The 19540-nt window shown below is 34.6% G+C and overlaps 1 pseudogene; it reads right to left on the bottom strand.

The window, feature by feature from the left end:
- Positions 1 to 6985: 6985 nt before the first annotated feature.
- LOC127137915 (acetyl-CoA carboxylase 1-like) lies at positions 6986 to 9754 on the bottom strand (annotated as a pseudogene).
- Between the last annotated feature and the right edge of the window lie 9786 nt (positions 9755 to 19540).

The raw sequence follows: 19540 nt of genomic DNA, 5'->3' as shown, positions 1-19540 counted from the left end.
CTTTTGCATATACTTCTAATTGGTAAATATAACCCATTCAAATGTTCCTTTTGTGGTTTCAATGATCACTTCTTAATCAAATTTTCCATAACCTTTAGCTATTAGGTTTGAGTTATCTTTGTGGTAGATGTAATGCTCACCTTTATCCTTAGTGATGGACAATGAGTCTTCCATACTTATTATAGGGTTAACCCCTCACTAGCATGTTGAAGCTATCCTCACATGGTGGATTTGTGGTTTTTCAGGTTGAGTTTTCTCCCTTTGATAACAAAAGACCTTAAGGCTTTTGGACCAATCAATCCACTCATTTGTTTTGAAATTTTTTACCTGAACTACGAGGTTTTGATCCTAATCTTTTATAAGAGGGTACGTAGGCAATGGGTTTATCCATCCAAACACAAAATGTAAATAAACTTGTATATTCTCTTCTCATCTCTTCAATCATGTTTGCACAAATAAATTTTTCACAAAACAACAACCTTCACAAGTGTGAAAAGGGCTCCCTAGGAGTACCTAGGATGTTTTGGGTGTCTAACACCTTTCCATTGCATAACCAACCCCCTTACCCAGATCTCTGTTTCTTTTACTAGTTTTGTTTGTAAAACTTTTAGGTTTTTGTTCGCTTTCTACCCATTCCTTTGGATAAAGAGAAGTGCGGTGGCGACTCGACTTTGTATGATTTACCTTGGATTTAGTCAATATCTCCAATGGTAACGAATACACCGCTACAATATAATATCTTATATGAAAAGTTATTTTTAAGAAGACTTTGTTTTTGAAGAAGGATGATGGAAATATTTTGATAGCTTAGATGTATGTTGATGATATTGTGTTTGGAAGGATGTCAAGCAAGATGGTGGATCATTTTGTTCAACATTGAACAATGATTCTCTATTGATCAAAGCCTTTACATGAGTATGATGAGTAGTATTTTATATCTCACTTCCATTTTAGATGAAACAAATGGAAGATGGTTTTTTTCCCAAAGTAAATATTCCAAGAACATTGTGGCAAAATTTGGTTTAGATAATGATCTCCACAAACGCACGTCTGCTACTTCTCATGTCAAGTTGTCAAAGGTTGAACAAGGATTCTCTATTGATCAAAGCCTTTACAGAAGTATGATTGGTATTCTTTTATATCTCACTTCTAGTCACCTTGATATTACCTTTTTTATGGGACTATGTTGTCTTTATCAAGTCAATCTTAAGATTAGCCACCCCACTCAAGTGAAATGCATTATCAAATATAAAAATGGAACATGTGATTATGTAATTTTGTATTCTTTTGATACAAACTCCTCGCTAGTGGGTTATTCTGATGCCGACTAGGCAAATAATGCTGAAGATAGAAAAAACACATTTGGTGGATGTTTCTTTCTTTGAAACAATTTTATTTCTTGGTTCAGTAAGAAGCATAATTGTGCCTCTCTTTCAACTACAGAAGCTGAGTATATTTCTTCCAGAACCAGTTGTACTCAAATATTGTGGAAGAAACAAATGCTATAAGAGTATTATGTTACAAAAGATCTCATGACATTATACTATAATAACATGAGCATTATTAATATATCTAAGACAAGAAAATATTAAGATCACCCTTGAGCATGTTCGAATAGATAAATAATTGGCTGTTATACTCATAAAAGCTCTTAATATTGTTCAATTTAAGAATCTTTGATCAACTTGGGTCTTTGCATCATTAACTTATAGAAATTATCAAACATTTGGCTTAGTAGTATTTCATGGGTCCACTAGGATTTTTACTGGCCCCCATATCACTGTGACAACGCCACTTTCCTTTTTCATCCCAACAAGGATATGTCATTTAGTTTAAATATCCAAAGTGTACTATTTAAAAAAAATTATTCCCCTTCTTAAGTATCTCTCCGACCTTTAACATACGACTGAAATCTTGTTGAAACATTCTGTAAGTATGGTGGGAACAAGTACAACTCATCTTGCAAAGAAGACTACAAAGAAGAAAAATGTTGGTAAAAACATTTTTAAAGTTGTTACAAACTCACATGGTGTTTGAAAAAGGGTATTGCAATTAAAGGAAGTATTCGTCGTAATTCTAGAGGTGTTTCTTCTCCCGCCAACCCAAAATTGTTCAAATGGAAGTACCTGAAGAAGACTGTTGATCGAATACCTTTTCCATGTTCAATCTAACTGGTAAAGTTTACAAAGCCCCTGGAGATGGTGAAGTTGAGAAGGAACCTTAAGTGACTCACAATCCTCCATCAATTGTATACAACATTGATATTTCTATTTCTCCGATCGAATTCCCTCACGACATTGTTCAAGGTAATCCCAATGAAGATGTTACTTCTATTGAGACCGATGTTGCTAATGAGAAACATGAACTCATAGATCAAAGTGAAGGTAGAAACAATGTTAGTGAGAATCTAAATGAGTCTGACAATTTGTATTAAACATCAAAGGCTTTTACTAAATGCGATAATCCCCCATAATGGGAATATGATTGAGGTTATTCTTAACATGCTCACTTAAGATATTGATATTCCCACTACTTAAACTGAACAAAGTAACTTGTTCTTGATAAGGACGCCCCACTTCTTATGATCCTAAGGATGTAAATGAAGATTTAGGGAAGAATGTCAATGAGGATGACCATGAGGATATCACTAAGGAAGAAGATGAGAATGTCAATGGATATTTTAATATGGATTCTAATGAGGTTATCAATGAAGACATTGTTCATGTGATTCCTACTGTTCTAAATTCCTATAGAAATGGAAAGAATGTGTATGAGGAAGAAGTTCATTTGTCTTCTATAACTAGTTCAACAAAGAAAAAGAAGAAGCTAGTTGTTGTCAAGAAGAAGACAAAGATTATGTTAAAGAAGAAAAATATTATGAAAAAGAAGAAGAAGCCAAAAAATAGTAAGTTTGTGAAGTCTGTGAAAAGGAAGAAGTATGCTCCTAGTGTCTCTTAGAAGGGTGTTTAGGAACATGTCACTTACATATTGGGTGACATTGAAGAAGAAAAATAACATGTTTACGAGCATGATGCAAATCCTGCTAAATGTTTGAAAATGTTGATTGGTATGAAGAAGTTCCCTAAGAAAAGTCCCTATGTTCTTCTAGATAACGTGTCCTTCCATTCTCGAGAAAGTGTTGCCAAGTGGAAGTTCGTCTATCATTGAAGATTGGATTTTGAATCTGAACTCTCTGCTCATGCTCAAAAGTGCAGTGAGATTATAGAGCTCCTTAGTGATTCTCGATTGTTAAAGACTATGATTTACATTTGGCCTTACCTTCCTAATCTTGTGAAGGAAATTATTGTAAATCTTCCAAGTGGCTTCAACAATAGTTAAAGAAGAGATTACCAGAAGGTTTATGTTAGAGTTCATTATTTTGATTTATCTCATACTTTCATAAATGAGTACCTTGATCATGCAAGACTTGTGATGACTGTCTCCCCCTTGAAGACCATAACTCACATGAGCAATGCAATATTCATGAAGATTGACTTTTAAAGGGTCTTTTGGTGGCTTCCAACCTCAGTGTGATGAATGTTATCCTATTTAAAATTGGAGTGGATAACTTGGTTCCCTATTCACACGAATCACGTATCACCCCAAGTCTCTTTGGTCATTCTATTAAGTAGGAAATAATCATGCCTTTGATTTTGAAGAGTATGTTTTTGAACGATTTATGAAGTGTACTTTGATTTTGAAGAGTACGTATTAAGTATGAAATCGTTTGTGATTTTAATCATTTTTCCTTATTTGATTTGGGGATTTGGGTTGATAAAAAAATGACATTATGACTAGTGGTGATGAGGTTGGTGTTATTCTTAGTGTTCGCAACTTTAGTTACAAGTTGTTTGTCGGGAAACATGTTATTGACATTGTGCTACCATCTGTTTCTCATGTTGATGAAAATAATATGAGTTTTGATTAAAAAATGATAGATGTTACTCCTCTTTCATGGCATGTGAAAATCCATATTCTCAAGGCTTTGATTCATGAGAAAAAGGCATTATAAGAGATCACCACCATGCCCTCTACAAGGAAGATTGTGTGAAAGGATTACCAAGATGTTAACTCCTCACTTGATAGTGCTTTTCCTTTTGTGTCTAATGCTCCTGGTGATGAAAATGTTGCGGCTCCTTTTGACTAGTCTAGCTCTAAGGATGAGTCAAACTCATGAAACGAAGAAGATAATGTTGTTCTGAATGAGGATGCCTCTGATAGTGAATCTCCTACTCTATCGCCCTGGTTTAATTTGTTTGTCTTCTTAGATTGTTTATTTTGTGTTGGATTGTTTGAATATTTGCTCCTTTAGATTGTTCTCTTTGTACCATTCTTCTATTCATACTACTGACATCTTGTTTTACCTTTGGCCCTTTTGAGGCAAACAGGGGGAGAAGAAGTCACATATATATTTTTTGATATTTTGTTTGGTTCTGTTAAGATCACATTTCAGTCAGGATTACGTTTCAGTCAAGATTGTGTTTTGGTCAGTTTATCTTTTTGTTAGCCTTATCTAATGATTATCGTGCTAGAAGGACTCAATTTCTTGTTTTGCTTAAAATATAGCCAAAGGGGGGATTTTTTTATTACATATGGATTGAATTATTTTTATCTGTAAAATATTAAGTAAGATGTCACATAAGTTGTTGGGACATCTTGGCTCCGTTATCCATTTGTGGGTTATTTTTGGAAAGATTTCACTTTATTCCAGATTTTGTGCGATCTTTTGGGAGCGGATCATGTATGGATCGTCTTTTCTTTTGTTCCAAAATTTTGTGGTTTTATTGAATTTAATGAGTTTTTTTTAAACCCTAATTGGTCTTCAAGACGAAGTGTTTTATCTATATAAAGAGGTTGTTTCCCCTATTATAGTTCATTAATACACACATTTAGAGTTGTTTAACATCAAGTCTTGTTGTGCGTTTTTCTTGGGTTAAACTCCGTCCTTTTGTTACTCTCAACCATTTAATGAGAGATAGAGTTTTGGTTTGTATTCATGAAGTTTGTCACGTTCATATTATTGATACTTACAAATAATTGGGAGAGTGTTTGAGTGAAAGTGGGGGATCTCAGATTCAGGAGAGTCTGAGTTGAAATTCATGTGTAATATTAGAAAAATGATTTTGAACTAGAGATAGTTCATATAAGATTGTCGTATACTATTAACTACTTATTATTAATGAATTTTTCTTTCCACTAAACTAGTGCCCTCCAAACACATGTGACAATCACATCAAACTGAGTTAGCATTTCCTTGTAATTTTTAATTATTATTGTTTAATTCTTCATCCATGATTTCTGACCATCTTCTCTCACGTATTAATTTAACATTGTATATTATATCTCATCTCTTATCAAATAAATTTCATTATTATTTCCTTTTTTTTTTAGTCTTGTTATTGTAATAATATTTTCTTAAAAATTAAGGAGACCATTAAGTTGTACTCTCTCTATTTATATCAACTATTGTTGAAGAGTAAAGTAAAACAATATTATTTTAATATGGTATCAAAGTTTGATTTAAGACTTATTGAAACATATACTATCAATCTACTTTCAGAGCACCTATCATTTATTTTTTCACGTCAAATATAATAGTGTTGAGTGTGAAAAAATATGTTAAGAGTATTCCATTTGATCATTTTATAATATGAACATTTATCTCTATAAGTGAAAGAAATTATCATCTTACAAATTAATTTTGTAAAGTTAAGTTAAATCTAAATATTTGTTTAACTCTAAAAAAAAAATGCCTAATTACAATTAGTCCTTGCGGGCCAAATAGGACAAGCCATAATAGTCTACTTTTTTTTTGTTGAGAATTTCTCAACTCCCTTCCATTAAATTGATTAAATATACCAAAATACAGAAACATGCTTAATACTCAGACCTATTGGGCAGTCATCATACATAGTCAAAATTGACAGCTCTAATTATTGATGTTTGCAACTTTGTAAGCCACATGCCATGACCAAACCAATCAAATGTTTGCAGGAAAATAGTTTGCTACATGGTTTTGCTCCACCAGTTTCTGGCTGCAGATGAATCTGACCTGGGGCCTTTCCATTATTAGACGTAGCCTCATATCATATATGTACAAATTAGCCCCATGTGCTTGAGACGAAAAAGAAATAAAGATCCACTTGTTTGCATGAGTTGCATTGCATTGTTAGCAAGTTCCAACACATGGTGGGAGCAGATTTGATTGTACAACAATAAAAATGGTTTATTTTTATAAATTATAAGCTTTTGGACGTATTGTGTTGGGACAAAATTTCTTTGTGGGATATATGTTTAAGTTCCATTTCTTGTGATTGGAAATCAATTGTTTCAAAAATAAACTATATATTGATGCATATCTAACATGTCAGCAAATATACAGTTTTTTATTGTGAGGACGGGTCATGAAAGTGACGCATAGATAATGACCTGTGTTGCATATTATTGGGTGAAAAGTTGGATGTATAGCAGCATATAAAAGAACTTTTATTAAAGTGGCATTAATAATGTAATAGAATTTTGAGTAACAAAATAAAGGTTTAATTTTTGGTATAGGAAGTTAACCTTAAAATCCATTTTTGATCTCTTAATTTTAAAAATAGATTTAAATGCATTTTTGGTCCCTCTTGTTTGAGCGTTTTAAACAATTAGTCTTCCTATTATAAAACCAGCAATTTTAATCCCTTAATTTTGATGGACTTTGGATTTTTATAGTCTTTATCTAATTTTGCATAGGTGGGAATGATGATTAGAATAAAAAATTTATTTTTAATTACGTGTCATTGATGACTAAGATATTTTAATATTTAATAATGATTTTAACTAATTTAATAATTTTAATAATTTTTTAAAGAATTAATAATTAAAATTGATATTTAATTAATTAAAATTTTGGAAAATTATCTAGGACTTAAAATCCATTTCATTGCAAGATATACTTAACTCTCAAAGACCCACTTCCATTCCAACCCACTTATGCAATACACTATATTTGATCAAACTGTATAAACTTTCCATAATACAAGAAGAAAATAATATGAGACTTTGCAAATGCTTTGCTGCAACATCTATCATTATATGTAACAACTGTCCTTGCCCATCCTTCTAGTGTCTCCACAAAGATGTCCTTGTCAAAAATGCCTCCAAGCCATTTTCCATTAACATCTAGAGTTCCAGATATGGCCGCACAAGGATCACATGAATTTTCTGGTAAATACTCAACTTCTCTCTCTGGGGGATCGAGGAGTTTTACAATGGGAAGTGCACCACCTACATGAGAAGGAATGTAGCTAAGCCACTTCAAAATAGTATAAACACCTTCAAGGTCGTCCGAAACAGTAAGATGAACAACTCCATTAGTTTCCATGATTTTAGATCCACCAAGTTGCATGTGAGAGATATACACCTCCCTACCTAGAAGTTTGTTTAAAGCTGAAAAATCGGTAAGAATTATAGGATGATCAAGCCTCTGTATGCACCTCATCTCAAACTTAACAAGATAAGCACCGATTCCAACAGTCCTACCAGTCACATATGTCAATGTAAAGGTTCCCTTGTACGCCCTTGAATAGGCACTGACAATGGCCCCACTGTCACTCAAGTTTTCAACTCCCAATCCATCTTCTTTGTCAACAATGGTATCTATAACCCACCTGGTTTCTCCACTTTCAATCTTTAACTCATGTGACATCACTTGATCCAATTTGAGCATAGTCCTCAGGTGTTAAATGTACATACTCAAAACCATGCTCAGGTTTAGATTCCTCAGACTAACCAACTGTGACACAAGTTTTAACTTCCTCGGCTACACCTAAACGGGCACAAGAATTTGCGGCTAAGTAAATTAAAGGTATTTTCTTAGCACAGGAAAAATCAGTTACTACTCTAAAGAAGGAGTCCTGCTTTGGGCCAAAAAAACCAGCCTTGAACGTAACGTCGTTTGAAAAAACCAATATTGTCCTTCCAGATGGGAATTCAGGAGTACACATTTCCATCAACATGCAACCATGCCAACATCATTGAGTCCAAGAGGACGCTCTGCGGCAACAAGAGAAGTACCCCAACTACCTTCTTTCTTTGAAAATTTAAGCTTCGTTACTTTTAAGAGATCCTTATCTTTGGCTTTTTGAATTCCTGTTTGTTGAATTGACCATGACCATTCCAAGGATATTTGAAACGTCTGCAAGAAGCATGTCTCATCAGATAACCTAATTTGACTTGCAAGGGGAAATTATCTAGGACAAATGGTTATATTCCGATAATTATTATTTGAATTTCTTGCAAAGGTTAAATATAATGATAGATGTTGCCGTAAAGCATTTGCAAAGTCACACATCGTTTTCTTCTTGTATTATGGAAATGTTTATAAAGCTTGAGCAAATATAGTATATTGCATAAGTAGGTCAGAATATAAGTGGGCATTTGAGATTTAAATATATATTGCAATGAAATGGGCTTTAGGTCCTAGATGATTTTCCAAAATTTTAATTAATTAAATATCAATTTAAATTATTAATTCTTTTAAAAAATGATTAAAAATATTAAATTAGTTAAAAATATTATTAAAGATTAACATATCCTAGTCATCAATGACAAGTAATTAAAAATATTTTTTTATTCTAATCATCATTGTTACCTATGCAAAACTGGAGGGAGACTACAAAAATTCAAAGACCTTCAAAATTAAGGGACTAAAATCGTTGTTTTTGTAATAGGGGGGCCAATTGTTTAAAACGCCCAAACAGGAGGGATCAAAAGTGAATTTAAGCCTAAAAAATATTATGTTAGTTTATGTTCGCACATCTCGTGTGACTAGGAGGAAATTATGGTCTGAACTTAGCATTTCAGTAGGCGAACTCATGCCCTTGAAGTTTTATCGGAGAATTTTATGTTCTTCTTTGATCACACGAGAATTTTGAAAGATTCCTTCTTAACAAAACTGTTGAAGGACAAATTTGAGGATGAAGAAAATGAAAAAGAGAGAAAATATTGTAACTAACTTGTATGCTCTTAGAATGAAAAACAGTTATAGTAAAAATTATGTTACAAACTAAACTTGAGTTCAATATTTATATCATTAGAACCACTAAATGAAACTCAAATTAAACCTAAATGCAAGCTTAAATATGAATTTGGATTACACTTCAACATCATCCCTTAATCCACACTCAAGATTAAAATCAACAAAACCAATTCCATCCCTCAAATGGATAAAGTGCTCATTCTTGATAGATTTAGTCAACATATCTGCAAGTTGCTTCTGATTTCTACAATGAACAACTTCAATCACTCTATTCTGAACATGATTGCGCAGAAAATGGAACTTCGTGTCAATGTGCTTGCTTCTTCAATGCAACACTGAATTCTTGGCAAGACTTATAGCTGATTTGTTGTCAGTTTTTAACCTCACAGGTTTGACTACATTGATCTTCAGATCCCGCAATAAGTTTATAATCCAAACAGCTTGGCACGTAGACAAAGCACGTGCAATATACTCAGCTTCACAGGTTGACAATGCAACCACTAGTTGCTTCTTGGAAAACCAAGAAATGGGACCTCCCATATACTTGAATAAATATCCAGAAGTACTTATTCTGTCAACTTTGTCTCCACACCAGTAAGAGTTTGAATAGAATATAAGCTCTGAATCAGATTTAACACCGGAAGAGAACAAAACTCCATACCTCAGAGTCCCTTTAATACACCTCAGTATCCTGACAGTAGCTTGGTAATGTGACCACTTTGGTTTGTCCATAAATCTACTTACTATTCCAACTGCATATCAGATGCTAGGTATGGTATTATAGATATATCTCAACGAACCCACCAACTATTTAAAAGTTGTAGCATCTACATCATCACCCTCAACATCAAATTCCAGCTTGTGATTTGTTTCAGCAAGTGTCATTGCAGACTTGTAATTTATTAGCTCAAATATCTTCAGATGCTCAAGTTCATACTTCAACTGATGAAAAATTATACCCTTATCAGAGTACATAATCCCCATCCCTAGAAAATATACCATATTTTCTAGATCAGTCATCTCAAACTCATTCATCAACACCTTCTTGAACTTGACTATCTCATTTAAACAACTCCCTGTTAGTAATATGTCATCAACATAGAGATGCACCATAATCATATTGTTATCAGATGTATGATGAACATAAACACCATACTCAAGCTCACATTTTATGAATTCTTGAAGCTTAAAAAATGAATCAATTTTCAGATTCCAAGCTCTAGAAGCTTGTTTCAGTCCATACAAGGCTTTATGAAACTTGTACACCACCCCTTCCTGATTCTTTTTCATAAATATAGGAGGTTATGACACATAAACCTCCTCTTGTAAAGGACCATTCAGAAATGCAGATTTCACATTTAAATGCATCATATGCCAATTTCTATTAGCAGCTATAACAATCATCAGTTTGATTGTTTCATGTCTAGCTACAGGTGCAAACACCTCAAAGTAATATAATCCAGATTTCTGTAGAAATCCTCTAGCTAATAACCTTAATTTTTGTTTTCCAGTTGATCCATCTGGCTTCAGTATCAACTTTTAAGCCCATCTCACACCGATGACTTCTTGTTCTTTAGAAGCTCTATCAAATCCCAAGTCTTGTTTCTTTTTATAGCATCAAGTTCTTCTTTCATGGCCTTCAACCACACTTTTTTTCTTGAGAGCTTATTCAATACTGACTGGTTCAGAGTCTACCAAAATGGAACATTGGATGACTCCCCTTTCAGAGTCTACCTCAGTATCTTGCAACATGTCAAACTCTGCAAATTTTCTTGGTATTTGTCTGATTCTTTGTGGACTATAAACTTGTTCAAAATATTCTTCAGATGCTGTAATAATATCATGTGCTGGACCACCTTCAGAAGCATGACCACCTTCATAGGCATGATTACCACTAGAGTCTGGGTCATCATCAGAATCTGGATAAAAATCATATTCACCTTCAAAGTCAGACTCACCTTCAGACTCTAATTCCGCATCAGAGTCACCTTCAAAATCTAACTCATCTTTAATGACAAAATCTATTTCAGAGGCATATTCTCCTCTAGAGTCTGAAATATCATCAGAAGTTAACTCATGTGTTAACACTGCACCAGAGTTGAATTTAGACTTGTTCCAATCCCATGTTTTTGTTACCTTCACAATGACATCTTTGTTTACCTCCACCTTGTTAGTGACTGGACAATAGAGATTATAAGCACATGTACTGTGTTACCCGATCAGTATCATTACTTTGCTTCTATCATCCAACTTTTTTTTTAGTAGCACCTGGAACATGCTTGTAACAAACATAACCAAATACTCTGAAATGACTCACACTTTGCTTATCTCGAGTCCACTTCTCAAAAGGAAAAATTTCCTTTAGCTTCTTGGTTGGACACCTGTTGAGCACATATGTTGCAGTGACAACAGCTTCTCCCCACAAGGTGTGAGGAAGCTTCTTCTCCTTCAACATGCTTCTTGTCATATCAAGCAAAGTCTTATTTCTTCTTTCAGCAAGACCATTGTGTTATGGAGTATATAGAGCATCCACCTCATGTTAAACTTCATTCTCTTCACATAAACTTCTAAACTATGATGAGTTGTACTCATCTCCACCATTAGTTCTAAGAACTTTCAGCTGGTGACCACTTTGTTTTTCAACCTTCACCTTGAACTTCTGAAACTCAGCAAATACCTCGCACTTAAACTTGACGAGTGCTACCCATGTGATTCTTATAAACTCATCCATAAATGACATAAGTTACTTGTTTTCTCCAAGTGAAGGTACTTCAAATGGTTCACATACATCAAAATGAACTACTCCTAAAGCATGTTTTGCTCTTGGAGCCAGTTCTTAAGCAAATGGCAATCTAGGTTGCTTGCCTTTCATGCATATCTCACATGACTTTTCTGGTTTCACAATCTTAGGAATTCCAAGTACTAACTTCTTAAAACTCAAATTTCATAAGCTTATAAAGTTCATATGCTTCAATCTCTTGTGCCACAACTCATTGCCACCTTTACCACCTTATGCACTAAGGCATTTAGTTTCAGTTGTTTCCGCATTCATTTTGAATCTTTTGTTGCTTCCCTATTCATATTGCATAATCAACTTCTGATCGGAATCATACAACTTCAAGAGATTTTTATTCATAGTAAATGAGAAACCTTTCTCAATTAGCTGACCTATACTCATCAAATTGTTCTTCATACCAGGAACATACCAAACATCCTTAATCAAAATAGTTTTTCCGTTCTTCACTTTGACTTTGACATTTCCCGTTCCTTCAACATTAAGGTACTTATCATAAGGACATATGATCTTTTCCCTCTTTCTAGAGTCAAAATTAATCAGCCATTGTTTGTTTCTAGTTAGGTAATTTGAGCAACCCATGTCCATATACCACCAGTCTACCAAATATCCACCATCAGATTCAAAATCCATAAATAGCATAGATTCATCATCAGAATCTCCTCTGGCTATGTTTGCTTCTTCTGTTTTACATTCCTTATTTGACCAACAGTCAACAACAAAGTGGTCAAACTTCTTACAGTAGTAGCATTTGACCTTCTCCTTATTAAAATTCTCCTTTCCCTTCTAATGTTTCTTCTCATCAAAGTTGGAAGCTCCTAACTTCTGATAACCACCATATGTCTCTTCTTGGTCTCTAACCAAGACTGCTTCTGATTCTTCTTACCAGAAGACACTTTTAGAGTATGCTCCACCTCTCTTTCAGAGTTTCTCTCAGTCAGACGCAACTCTTGTGCCTCTAAACTACTCTGCATCTCTTGAATTCTCATGTCGCTAAGATCCTTAGAGTGTTTAATTGCTACAACAATGTAATAAAACCAAGGAGTAAGTGTCTCAGTACATTTTTAATGATTACTTGCTCAGAGAGAGTTTCTCCACAAGATTTCATATCATTTGTGATCAAAATCACTCTGGAGATGTAATCAAGTAACTTCTTATTGTTCTTCATGACGAGATTCTCTTACTGTTTACATAGAGACTGGAGCTTCACCTTCTTCACTAATGCATCACCTCCATAGCACCACACCAGTATGTCTCAGGCAGCCTTCATTGTCGTTGAATCAACGATCTTCTCAAACACATTTTTATCCACACATTGATGGATATAGAATAATGTCTTCTAAGCATTCTTCATTGTTTCTCTATGCATATTTCTCTATGTTTTCGTCGCATTTGTTGCAACCGTTGTGTAATCAACAGTGACGAGATCAAATACATCTTGAGCGAAAAACAACACACACATCTAAATCATCCACCGATTCTAATTCTTTCCATCAAAATATTGGAAGTTTTATGTTCAAGCTACTATTTCCTCCGTTCATATTCGTTCTTGTGCAAGTTCACTAAGATCTCACCAACACTCGTGTTTGCCAATCCCTCATAATTAAGAAATGTGATTCTGTTTCGATTCAGATCTTCAATTCACTATGAATTGAATGAGTAGAATCAATTATACACGCCTCACATACACTTGTGTTTCTTATTCCTTAATCTGAGCTAGAGCTCTAGATACTAGTTGTTGGAGCACAAGGTTGAAGATGAAGAAGATGGAAGAGAGAGAAAATATTGTAACTAACTTTTGCTCTTAGAATGAAAAACAGTTATAATAAATATTTTGTTACAAACTGAACCCGAGTTTAGTATTTATATCATCAGAACAACTAAATGTAACTCAAATTAAATCTTAATGCAAGCTTAAATATGAATTTGGATTTCACTTCAACAAAAACATATATAAATGAATTTATGAAATGGACTAATGATGATGAGACAATTCATCTTTATGCAGGGGATGTAAACTAAGGGATACACTAGTTGTTAAGGGAGACAAATTTAGTCTCAATCAGTGCCCAAAAGAAAACTTAGAAATTCAAAAAATGCAAAATATTTTTTACGTGTCAGGTGTAAGGAGTCATTTGTATGCTCAAGTTTGTACCCTTCTGGATATGGCATTTATAGTTTGTGTTGTGAAAACAATACCGAAATTACAAAGTATAATTGGTTTCTTGATCGGTAAGAAACCCACAAGGGTAGAAAAGGAGAAAACAATAATAACATAATGAAATTGGTTATAAAATGCTATTCTTTACTTTCTCTTTGAAAAAATATTACAAGTGATACAGAATAGAAAATAACCTCTCTCACCCTAATTAGGATTTTCATTCTTCAATGATAAGAGACTAGTATGCTATTTATAAAAAAACTAACATACTAAACTAATGGGATTTTATACACAGACCCATTACACAAGCTAACTTAGAGAATAAGCTACCTTAAACAATTGGGCATAAAAAATAGGCCCAATTCGTCATGCTAAAAATCCTAGCATACTTCGACTATAACATGTGAACAAACTTTGACGGCATATTAAGGTCCCGTCGAATTGTCAAACGAAGAAGCTACCCTTCGACCATACTAGAATTCGATCTCATATCTCACAAATCTCTACCTTGGAACAAACTCTATAATATCAAAGAAACAAATTAGCTTTCTTCATACATCTTTATCAACTGCATACAATGGAAAAACCTGAAACTTGGTAATGTCTTGGTGATCTTATCAGCAACATTGTGATATGTCGAAACCTTCAGCACTTGGACTTCTCCATGCTCGATACCCATCTGACGAAATGCAGCCTGACATCAATGTGCTTGGTTCGCTCATGATAGGCTGAATTCTTCGACAGATGTATAATACTTCGACTATCACATTTAACAGTGATAACTTGACCTTGAAGTTTTAGTTTCTTAGAAAAACCTTCAAGCCACAATGCTTATTTCACAACTTCAGTGAGGGAGTTATATTCCATTTTAGTGGTTGATAAGGCAATAACATTCTGAAGTGTTGCTTTCCAACTAATTGTTATGCCAAACATAGTGAATACATATCCAGAAATATCTTTTCTGGAATCCATACAACCTGCATAATCAGAGTCGGCATACCCTTCGATTTTTGCTTTACTATTTTAACCACATGCTCCACCATAAATCAGGACACTACTTTAATGCTTGCTAGTGAGCCTTTCCAGGATTCACCATGTACCTGCTTACAAGACTTACTGCATATGCTATGTCAGGTCTAGTATAGACCATAACATACATAAAAAACCTATTATGTTAGCATATGGGATGCTATTCATATAAGCTCTTTCGACCTAAATACTGGGACACTGATATGTACTCAGCTTAAATTGAGGGTTTGTTGGAGTCACAACAGGCTTTGAATTTTACATACCAAACTTGTCGAGAATCTTCTATAGGTATTTCTATTGAGATAAGCATAATTTCAATTGCTTTTTGTCTCTTTGGATGTCAATCCAAAGAATCCTGGATGCTGCTCCCAGATCCTTTATATTGAACTCCTTATTGAGTTAAACCTTCACCTTAATTACATCTTAGACATTGTTTCTTGATATGAGAATATCATCCACATAAAGCAACAAAATAAAAAATGAATTTCCAGGTCAAAATCTGAAGTAAACACAGTGGCCGAGCTGGCTTCTAATGAAACCTATGTGTGCCATGAACTTGTCGAATCTCCTATTCCGCTATCGAGGATATTGTTTTAGTCCATATAAATATCTATTCAGCTTGCACACATAATCTTCCTTACCATTTTCTACATACCCTTCAGGTTGCCTCATAAGGATTGTTTCATCTAGATCTCCATACAAGAAAGCAGTCTTCACCTCCATTTGTTTCTGTTCTAGGGAGAACTGTGCCACTATGGCAAGTAACATTTGAATAGACATGTGCTTCATAACAGGAGAGAACACATAATTAAAGTCGACACCTTCTTTCTGAGTGAAACCCCCTGCGACCAATCTTGCCTTGTATCTCTTCGACGTCACTCCTTCGATTCCTTCATTAGCTTTGAAAATCCACTCACAACTGACTAACCTGGATCCAACGTGTTTCTTGATCAGTTCCTAAGTGTGGTTATCATGAAGAGACTTCATCTCATCATCCATGGCCTTCATCCATTGAGTCTTATTTAGAATCCTCATAACTTCATTATAGTCTTTAGGTTCTTCATCTAGAACATCACTTACAGAGATTAAGGCGTAAGCTATGGGATTTGCATACCCAAGTCTTTAAGGTGTCTTAATGAATCTTCTCGGCCTATCTTTTGCCAACAGGTAGTCATTGAAAGTTTCCTCATCTTTCTCAGTATCTCAATATCTTGTGCTTCTTCTTCAACTTGATATGGGATACGCAATTCAACATCGACATGCTCCACCTCAACATGAATCTCTTCATGTTCCAGCTCTTCTTCAGATATCTGTGCACTTCGACTAACGTCATCAGTTTTCTTAAAATCCATCTCAACTTCATCGAAAACTACATCTCGATTGGTGATACACCTCTTGTGACCTGGCTCTACGCATTATAGCCTATAAGCTTTGACTCCTTCAGGGTATCCCATGAACATGCATCTCAGAGCTCTAAGTTTGACCTTATCCTGCCTAATGTGAGCATAAGCTATGCAACCAAATTCTCTAAGTTTGTTGAGATTTGGTGGATGTCCCGACCAAAATTCTTTAGGTGTCTTCATATCTAACATGGTCGAAAGACATTTGTTTATCAGATATGTTGTTGTCGAAACAACCTCTGCCTAAAACACCTTCTTTAACCCAACACTAGCAACACGCATCTAACTCTTTCTAAAATGGTTCGATTAAACCTTTCAGCCAAACCATTTTGTTTGAGAGTACCTGCAGTAGTTTTGTGCCTTGCAATACCAGAGGCTGCACAAAAACTGTCGAATGCCTCATTGCAAAATTCAAGGCCATTGTGGGTTCTTAACCTCTTGACCTTCCTTCCAGTCTGATTCTCAAAACTTTCATCCTTAGTCTTCTGGATGAATACCCATAACTTTATGGAATAATCATCAACTATGGATAGAAAATACCTTCTCCTGAATGTGATGGACACCTCGCAAGCCCCCAAAGATCAGCATGGATGTAATCAAGGGATCCATGTGTTTTGTTGTTTTCCTTTATTGAATTTCACTCTACAAGATTTTCCAAGTACACAGGGTTCATAAAACTTTAGCTTTTAGACTTTGTCTCCACCAAGTAGATTTTGTTTCCCCAATTCGACCAGACCCCTTTCACTGACGTGGCCCAATCGCATGTGCCAAACTTCTGTCTTCGACAAAGGTTTCATGGATGCACCATCTATAAAACCACTGACAACTTCAGCCTTAAGGGTATACAAGCCTTATTTCTTCACAGCTCTTAAGATTCCTTTGACCCCTTCATGACTTTTAGGATACTTTTCTCTCCTTAGAAAACGTATCCTTTCTTGTCGAATTCACTAAGAGAAATCAAAATTCTCTTCAAATAAGGTACATACTTGACTTCAGTCAACAACCTTATTGAGTCATCATGGACCTTGAATCTCACAGATCCAACACCTGCAATCTTGCAAGCTTTATTGTTTCCAAGCAATACAGATCCACCATCTCGATCACATAGTTCCTCGAACAAGTCTTTGTTTGGAGTCATGTGCCAAGTGCAACCTGAATTCGTAATCCACTCTTTACTTGAGTCACCGCTTGAAACCACAAGAACATCAGATAAGTCGAAATCATCTTGAACAATGGTTGCGTTGCCATTATCCTTACCTCAATGATCTTTCAGGCGTTTAGGGTACACTTTTGTTGTATAACCCTCCTTCTTATAGTGATAACATTGAATACCAGATGCATCACCACTATAAGTCTTCTGTTGACTTTTACCATTCTTCTTGTTGAACAAGCCATCTCTCTTTGTGAATTTCGCCTTAACTGGCAGACCTTCACTAGTCAAAGATGTCATGTGCTCCTTTCTTTTCTTCAAATCCTTAGAGTACAAGGCTGATTGAACTTCTTCAAAGGTCAGAGACTCTCTTCCATACAAGAGAGTTTCTTTGAAGTGAGCTTGTGTTCTGGACAAAGCACACAACAATAACATCGCTTGATCTTCATCCTCGATTTTTACATTGATATTTTCAAGATCAAGAATCAACTTGTTGAGCATATCCAACTGCTTGGCCAAAACTTTGTCTTCACTCATCTTGAATGAATACAAAGCTTGTTTCAGGTAGAGGCGATTGACCAATGGTTTGGTCATGTACAAACTTTTGAGTTTCTCCAAAGACCTAACGCCGTCGTCACCTTCGAAACCCGTCGAAGAATCTTATCACCAAGGCTCACTAAGATGGCGCTGAGGGCTTTTTCTACCATAGTCAATTTTTCTTTACTCTTTAACGTAACGTCCATGGTTGCGGCTCCCTTCAACGCTTCTAAACAACCCTGTTGAACCAATAGGGCTTTCATCTTCAAGTGCCATATACCGAAATCGTTCACTCCGGTGAACTTCTCAATCTCATACTTTATTGACGATATCTTTTCAACGCTCACCTCACCAATTTGTTGTGAAAATGATGCCGAAATTACAAAGTATAATTAGTTTCTTGATTGGTAAGAAACCCACAAGGGTAGAAAAAGAGAAAATGATAAGAACACAATGAAATTGGGTATGAACTACTGTTCATTTCTTTCACTTTGAAACAAGATTACAAGTGTTACAAAATAACAAATAACCTTTCACCCTAATTAGGATTTTCATTCTTCTATGATGAGAGACTAGTATGCTATTTATAAGAAAACTAACACACTAAACTAATGAGCTTTTACACACAGACCCATTACACAAGCCAACTTAGAGAACAAACTAACTTAAACAATTGAGTATAACAAATAAGCTCAACTTGACATGCTAACAATCCTAGCATACTTCGACTACACCATGTGAATAGACTTCGACAATATGCTAAGGTATTATCGAATTGTTGAACCAAAAAATTATCCTTCAACCATACTAGAGTTCGATCAAATATCTAACTGTTGAAATGTTAGACAGATATTTGAACAATCAGAATAATTAAAAAACAGAAGAAAAAAAATTACTTCATATTCTTTTAGATTCAAAATCTCATATTTTTTCCAAGAAATACCTATGCTGATAAATTAGCTCATGTTAAATATTTTGTGGATTATCATACGTGGTAGACTACTCAATTTACTTATGAAAGTTTGTATTGTTTTTGCTAGATGGGTTAGGTCTATGCTCGTTTTTTAATTTTTATTTCTCATTGTTCTAAAAAAGTGAATTTATTAAAAGAATCCTAATATTTAAGATTAAATAAATCTTAAGTCAAATTTCATTTAGGTGCTTGTTCAAACCAAATATTATGATCTCCCGAGCCCCACAAAAGCTAACGCATATTAATAGTATACAACACATGAATATAATATAGTTAACTTGGCTATACATTGTCGTGCACTACTATGTTACAGCCACAAAAGGAGAATAAAATTATGGTGGAAACTAATATAAAATTATAGTGCACTTATTATGCTTTCGATTCTCTGATCAGTTGCACTTAGCTATAGTTAATTATTAAACTAGTTGTTTGGTAGTTGAAGAAAAGGAGCGAAGGGTAATGCGAATTTTTGTC

Source organism: Lathyrus oleraceus, chromosome 4, assembly GCF_024323335.1.
Source record: "Lathyrus oleraceus cultivar Zhongwan6 chromosome 4, CAAS_Psat_ZW6_1.0, whole genome shotgun sequence".
NCBI lineage: Eukaryota > Viridiplantae > Streptophyta > Magnoliopsida > Fabales > Fabaceae > Lathyrus > Lathyrus oleraceus.
This window is presented reverse-complemented; position numbering and strand designations above follow the sequence as displayed.